The sequence below is a fragment of the Pygocentrus nattereri genome, chromosome 1 (assembly GCF_015220715.1).
Source record: "Pygocentrus nattereri isolate fPygNat1 chromosome 1, fPygNat1.pri, whole genome shotgun sequence".
Classification (NCBI taxonomy): domain Eukaryota; kingdom Metazoa; phylum Chordata; class Actinopteri; order Characiformes; family Serrasalmidae; genus Pygocentrus; species Pygocentrus nattereri.
Genome location: NC_051211.1, coordinates 46,431,648 through 46,439,865, shown reverse-complemented (window position 1 = coordinate 46,439,865; position 8,218 = coordinate 46,431,648). Strand labels below are relative to the sequence as shown.

Genomic DNA, 8,218 nt, shown 5'->3' with positions numbered 1-8,218 from the left:
CCCCCCCCCCCCCCCCCCCCCCCCCCCCCCCCCCCCCCCCCCCCCCCCCCCCCCCCCCCCCCCCCCCCCCCCCCCCCCCCCCCCCCCCCCCCGCCCCTCTCTGTATTCACTGATTACTGTTAAAGCACACATTAAATATACATTATAAAGGGCAGTCTGTACCAAACTCCAGCTAAAAGGGAAAGGTAGCAACTCATACAGTTAATGAGAGAAAATACAGTCTAATGTACCTGCTGATTTCTTAATAAAGTTAGCTACATCATACTAAACCATCAATATGTTGGTTACCAGTGAACTTCCCCATGCCAGTTGTATGATTTATTAGAATAACAAAATAAAGCTTTAATTTCTCCTCTAATCACTTACATTGCTGACTATGGAGCCTGTAGCCTAAACTGAGCAGCTACTGGAGCTAGACTAAGGCATGTTGATGTAGCCAGCAACATTATGATATACATATATATAATGATTTATGATATATATTCTAGGAGTGGGCAGCATAGCATCTCCTACTGAAATAAACAGATTGAGCAGCTAAATCTATGGCCTAGCCACAGCTGGTTAGAATTTTTATTGGCCATAATACAGTAACAGCACTTATAGGAACAAATTAATTTTCATTATTTTTATGAAAAATATAGCATAATAAATATTCCGTCCTCATTTGAGTAGATCTGTAATACTGTGGCTGCACCCCTGAGTAAACTACCACGTTAAAATAAGGGCTCTGTTTCAACGTTTAATCTCATGAATGGAGGAAAGTGAAAAAAAAAAACCTTCTAAACTAAGTCCGGACATTGGTTACCTTACAGCTATAGTTACGGCCATGGTCTGTATTTGTAGTGACTGTTTTGAGTAATACGTGGAGCTTCACTGTTCCTTACAGCAGTGGTCCACACATACGTGCAGGAGGGTATTTTAATGCCCACAACATTTGCTCATCATACCTGCAAAATCTGACCCAAGTTAATGAATTTATTTTTATTAAATTACATTTTATGAAAAGAAATATTTTCTATATTTTCAAATATGTAACAATGCAGCATCATAAAATCCTACATTCAGTGATTATGCCTGAAACACCTAAAAAATACAGCTGTCTAAAATATTTTTATATCCTTTAAATGTCTCTGTGTTTTGTTGTAGAGGACGTAGCAGAGAATTATGATGATGTCATCACTGCTGGTCAGAGCTCAGCTGTTGAAACAGGTTTGACTTGTAATGTAACAACACTGTAATCTCAAACATGAACACAGTCACTGATGATACTGAAGCTGATTTAATGACTTTTATCTTTACAATTTCACAGAAGACATGACAGATAACTATGATGATGCTGTTACCGCTGGACCAAACTCCAACATTATGACAGGTATGCTTTTCTTAAAATGGGCAAACTATTTAAAGCTGACATATCACTAGTTAAAACATCAGTTTTCTTTCTTATTTTTATAATTTACCTTCCCATGTTGCTGTAGTGGACACACCAGAGAACTACAATGATGTCATCACTGCAGGACAGGACGTAGAAAAGGTAAAAGGTAAGTGGCTATCATTCTAATGTAGTTATATATAAAATGAACAGGACAAATGGCATGCGCTGGGTAAATACTGGTGTGCACAGATCTAGACACATGAGGGGCTCATTCTCAGTGTGTGGCTTTTGGCCCATCAGGCAAATGCTGCTGCCCCAAAACAAAGCATAACAATAATAACCAGGAAAGTTCAATTGTGAAGGCTAGCTAGAGAAAGATGGAAAAACCTCCAAAAAGCATAAGGGCACAGAAAAAAAAGTTGCTTAAATAATATGCAAAGAAATTAAGAAATGAAAGTTCACAATTTATTTGGATATCAGATGAAAGAACCGCAGGACCAAAAATCAGAGTCCAGATTTCTTTGTTACACATTTTAATGATTAAACACTGCTGATTCATCTGTTAATGACAAAGTTTAGTCAGTGTGTTTCAGCAGAGAAATCATCAAAACCTGTGTTGGACACTCTACAGAACCTACAGCTCTATAGGTGTATTCTGTGTCATTGAATAAAAGATGCAACCAACAAAAACACAACCAACTAAAGTTTTGGGGATTTTTTATGATATTTTGGGTCAATTAAAATTAGGTAGTTAGTGTGAAAGATGACACTAACATGCATGTGTTTATTTTCAAAACTTGACGTGCATTAGAGTACATGACTCATGTAAATAAGCCTTAAGGCTATAGGGCTTGCAGTTTTTAGGTGTTGGTAGGGGGGGATCACTGTTTGTAGTGGTCTGGTCTAGACGGAAACGCAGGGCTGAACTCAGTTCCCAGTCCAGCCCTGACACTTAGCACAGTTGTGAAGATGTGTAGAAGTCCTCTCTACATCTGTCTAAGTGTATTCTAAGAGTGAACAGGACAATGCAGAAGATTGACACTTAAAGAACAACTTGGTTAAACTTGAAGTTGACCTGTTAAATAGACTTGCATAGTGCTCTATTTTCTGCTCTCCTTTTCTTTCACTTTTGGATATTTTTGGAATATATTCATTATAAGAAAGACATGGGTTTTTTGTTATCGTTTTAAAGAGTTAAATGCTCTTCTTGTTTTACAGACTATGATGACGTGGAGGAGGAGCCTCAGCCAGAGATGAATCATGCAACTGAGAGCCTACAGCCAGTGTCTTTCCTCAGGAAATTACATTCAAACTTCTTCAAACGCAAGAAATTCTAAGATTTTATCATAAATCACTCCCCCACACATACACAGCTAAACATCCCCCCACACACAGTTCACATGTTTCTTTTATTTTTAGTATATTTTCTAAGAGTTCCACCAACCTCTCAAATCTCATTAATTCATCTAAATGTTTAGGATCTTACTTTGATCTGTTTATTCTATTTTTATCTTCTTGAAAACATTCTGTATCTGATGTGATAAAGGTAGTCAATTAAAAGGTTTTTAGAAGAAATTATTCATTTGTTGCCAAAAGCCTTCATTTTTATGTACAGTTTTACAACATGATTATTTTTGGTTGAAGGTCTGAAATTAAAGGGAAATTCATTTTCACTGTAAATGATGTATGACAGCTTTCTGTTTTCAGTGCAGGCATTTAAAATCAGGCTAAAATCTGTTTATAGAGCAATTATAAAGCACTGATCACCCACCGAATACTGTGCTGCACTGTGAAAAATGGTGCATTCTCTGTTTTTTTTTCTTTAACTCAAATAAATACTCCAATTGAAATAATGCAAAGCAAACTTTTAATTTGGGGAATAAACACAATATTTTACATAAATTCGAACCTGAAAAACATGGTTCCGCTTTTTATAGTGTGCAACATAAGTCAGATTTCAGACCTTCTTGTGTGTTATTTGCAAACGTATAATGATTGTGTGATTATTATGCTGATGATTTGACATTAAATCCACACAGACATAATAATTACTGTATGTTGAATTCTGTATCTGGAACTTCTTATGATTTAAGTGTGTAATGTATTGAATCTATTACTGTGGTGTGACAGATAATTCTGTACTCCTCGTCTCTGTGCTGATCATTACACATTTTAAAGTTACACTTAGTGTAAAGATACAGACACACCTAATCAACTTACATGCACACTCTTATACTCACACCTATTCAACTGTACCACACACTTCCTCACAACACACGACACACCCAAGTTCTCCCATAAACACCCTCACACACCACTAATCAGCTTGTCCACACATTCTCACACACACACCACCACGTCTATCCAAACACACTTTCACACACACACACCCCTCTGCCGAAAAAATTCTGTACTATACACACCTAAACAACTCTACCGTGCACACACCCCAATTAGAGCCTCAGAGCAAATTTTATCTGGATAAAAGGTAGCCTGTTTTTCAAAATGAAATATCTGTTTTAATATTGTGAACATATGAAATGTATTTTTAATATGGTTTCTAAGGACAGTCTATGGTCTGATTTTTAATGCTGATGTTCTTCCATAAATTTATCACTTATGTTTATTGAATAAAAACATCAATAAGGTTTGATGATTGGGTGCAGTACCACCTTATTTCCCAAGTGCTGCTGAGCTGTTGTCACGATTGGCCCCTCCCACTCCTCCATGTGCTTCTGTTTACTTGTCCTCATGCTTCTTTGTTTGGTTTCCTCCCTGTTCTGCCCCTCTTGTTTCTTGTCTCCACCCTTGACTGTTCCAACCTGTTTTCCTGTTTGCGTCTTGTGAACCCTCTTGTATTTAGGCCCTGTGTTTTTCCTAGTAGGTTGTTGGTCTTTGTATTGTGTGTTGGATGTACTGTTTGATGTATTCTTTGTCTTGTATTGTATTTCATTGTACTGGATGTGCTGTATGTTTGATATGTTGGATGTATTGTTTGTTTATTCCAGTCCCTGTTATAGTTTTCCTGTGTTTCTTTCGTTACGTCTGGCTCTCGATCTCTCTGTATTGGCTATTTGAACCTGGACCATTTCAACCACGACCCTGATTATGGATTTGCCCTGAATAAATCTTGCTTTTCTCAGCACGTGCGTCTGCCTCATCGCTCCACGTTACAGCTGTTGATTCTAATACACTTTTGTCATGCCATAACTGTAACAGTCTCTAAGGTTGGATCCTCTACACAATTTGTTATTCCATTCCTATGTTCTCATTAACATTGCCATGTTTCACACACACACACAGACACAGACACATTTTCTAAGCAGCTTATCCTTCTGGGTCTTTGGGGAGCTGGAGCCAATTCAAGCAATCATTGGGCAGAAAGTAGGATACAGCCTGGACAGGTCGCCAGTCCATCGCAGGGCAGACACACAGACATATACATTTGCACCAAGGAGCTATTTAGCATATGATTGCACATCTTTGGAATTTGGGAGGAAACCAGAGTGCCCAAAAGAAACCCATACAGACATGGGAAAATTTCCCTGGTCACCCAGCTGGGAATCAAACACAAGATCTTCTTTCTGGCAGGTAACAGCGCTACATAATCTAATAGCCCAGGAGTGACTTGTATGCACAAAGGATGCTGGTTTAAACTAGGTCCAATCTGTTTACCCCACAAGACCCCAATTCAACATGCTGGCAGAATTTAGGTATTTAGAATTGAGACAATAATTTTGGGATTTAGATCACATTTATGGAACTAGGGTCAACACTTTGGAATTGCAATTCCAACTCTGATATACAGAGCACAATTTTGATGTAATAAAATGGAACATTTTTTTTTTCAACAGAACAAAAACTTTTGGATAAAGATCCCAGTTTTGGAATTAAGAACATCATACTGGATCTATAACTGGAACCAGGATTGCTTTTCTGGAATGCAGATTACACTTGTCAGGTGTAATACCCATTGTCGCCACCAGAGGCTTACCTGAATACTGACTTACTCTCTAGTTGCACCCTGACCTTTCACCTGCAGCTCATTTACCTGCCTATTTAAGGACCTTCAATACACTGGCTCAGTGTGAAGTTTTGCCAGTTTATGTGCATGTTAAGCCTTGTTTCTTGCTGTTGATGTTTTTGGATTGCACTGACCTGTTTTCTGTACTCTTTGACTCTGGATCTTCCCTTGGGTGCTTTTGCTGGTTTTAAACTTTTCTAGCATTTTGTCCTTCGGACTGTTTTTGACTGTGATTCTGTTTTTTGTGTTTTGGAATAAACAGGTACAAGTATTCCAATCAGTCTGGAGAGTCTTCCTTACAACAGTTTTGGAAAAAAGATCATCATCTTAAAAATAATAAGGAATTTTTTAAATAAGCTCACTGATATTTTATTAATTGAGATTCTAATTTTTACCCCCCATTATTTTGATATTAATATTCATTTTTTGGAAGGGTCATGATGGCAAAGATTTTAAGTAATAGTAATCTTGTTCTGCCTGTCAGGCTCAATGTCTGGTTCGAGTATGTCCAGTTTGGTGGTCCTAGGGTGTTATTTTTAAGGGTCCCTGAATTGTAACTTTTTTCTTTCCAAAGCCTAATATTTCTTTCTTGTAATTTGTGCCAGTGCGTTTCAATGACAAGTCAGAGATTTAGATTTCTTTTTTGGAATTTCCATCATTAAAAGAAGGTAACTCATATTCTCAACTAACAAAAAGTGACTCCATCCACTGGTTTGGCCTGTTTCAGCTGAGTGCTCTGTCTACCTGAAGTATAGTTTGAGTGTGTCCTCTGAATTGGCAACTCTTCTCTATTAAAAGCCTAATACAGACTGATTAAAGGTTCCTGAACCAAACTCAGAACTCTCTGTTGCCTGGAGCTCTAGTTGGAATATGCCTGCTTTTAGGTGGCTCTTAGGGGCCACCATTTTGCAAAAGGCAACAAAATACTATTTGGGCCTTCCTTGTTTAAGGTCATAAAAGCACATACTGAAAATGTCATGTAAAGCCAACACAGCTCCACTAAACTCTGCACACACTGTCACCTCAGGACCAAGTTAACAAGTGCCTATGTAACAGGTTCAACACTGGTAGTGTGGTTCACCGCATACTGTTTGGACTAGACCTAGGCTCGTGAAAGAGCTGGTGAGCTTTGAAGGACAAATTCAGTGACTGAGACCATGTTTTATATATATATATATATATATATATATATATAGCACAATTGGCTGAGTTTAATTGGGGTCTTATGAAACCTGGAGATTACCAGCACATCAACAAACCATACACATGAATCAAATGAATGGACAAATAAAATAAAATAAAAAATAAAAATGTGTAAGTGTGTGTGTGTTTCAGTTCAGTTCTGAGGTGTTCTCTTCTGCACGCAATTGCTTTATTTCCTGTTTCAGAATTTGGCTCGCCACTCCTTACCGGAGAAATCAGAATTCAAGAAGGGCACCAGTGGATGGGGTGTCCTGCTATTAGAGCTGTCACTCAAGGTTCCACGCGTTCAAGAAACCTGACAGGAGGAATCAGGACTGTTCGAGTTGATGATGCCAAAGGGAAGGGATTCCACACTCTGACACTTTTAGGCTGTCTCAAGGCTCCAAAGGGGTCCAATAAAACCTGACCTGTACACCAAACAGGCATAAAGTTGCATGTTTTTTCCTCCATTTTCCCAATTCCATCATGTACACACACACACATATACCACATACAACAAATAAATCTTGTCAAATGAATCATATAACTTCGATTCACAGGAAAAGAAATAGCCCCAATAATGAAATATTTTCATATTATGACAATAATAACCACATTAACCGTCAATAAAATTAATAATCTGACACACAAAACATTCCAAAGTATATAACTTTTAACTGTACAATTTTATAATATGATTTTAGGAATAATATTACTTATTGAGAACATTAACAATATTTCCCTGAGCATGTAACCTTAACTGCTCGGCAAAGGTAAGATCTTAAGGGAAGCATAGCATAGCTTTCACCAAAAGGTGCTAAAAACATGGGCGATAGGCAGGTGGCCATAACAGGTAACAACATCAACCAAATTGTTGAAATTTTCACTCGTGCACATGGCACCATCTTACACACACAAGCTGCACTGAATGTACAGGGCTCTGCATATATATATATAATTTATGAACTGCTCGGTAATGACAACATCTTACATTTAATAAGAGAAATAAGCTCATTTTACGGTTATATAATCAGAACTATTTGTAATAACCACTTTAATTCACAGAACGCATCTTACCAAAGCTCAGTAAACACATTCAGTGTCAAAATGGGGTTCCATGGCTTCTTGGATGTGGTATCTCACTCAGATAAAACTTAATATCTGACAGTGTTCTAATTTAATTAGAACAGAGAGCTCAGCTGCACATCTGTGCTGAGCGAGCACAAAGAGAAAAAAGGGAAGAGAAAGTTCGTACCAAACCTCAAGTCGTGAGTGTGGTAGGAGGGGCTTGAACCTGATTGGCTAGTACTCTTTAGTTCAAAGAAGTAAAATTAATATGCTTATATAATTTTTATCACTGCGAATAATTAATTATTAACTGTCTACAAAGTCTAAGTTTACAGTGATATAAGATTTTAAATTAAATAGGATTATCTAAAATTCAATATTATTATTATTTAGTTCACAGTGACCTTTATGTTAAGGTATATGGTATATTTATATTAACTTTGCATTTTGGAATTAATTATTATTTTAAATTTAATCCACTGAGCAGTATTTATATCTGGGTTACACCTAAGTTGAGGGGCCCCAGGGGCCATGGCTAAGTAAGCCCTATTAACACTGTGCTGTGCAGT

The 8,218-nt window shown here is 37.6% G+C and overlaps 1 protein-coding gene and 1 pseudogene across 1 annotated transcript in view; both read left to right on the top strand.

The window, feature by feature from the left end:
- Window positions 1-3,341, top strand: part of LOC119263714 — a 35,380-nt pseudogene extending 32,039 nt beyond the window's left edge.
- The window catches only part of LOC108412925 (deleted in malignant brain tumors 1 protein-like), a 267,541-nt gene that overhangs the window by 165,769 nt on the left and 93,554 nt on the right, over window positions 1-8,218 (top strand). The gene's annotated exons all lie outside the window — the stretch shown is intronic.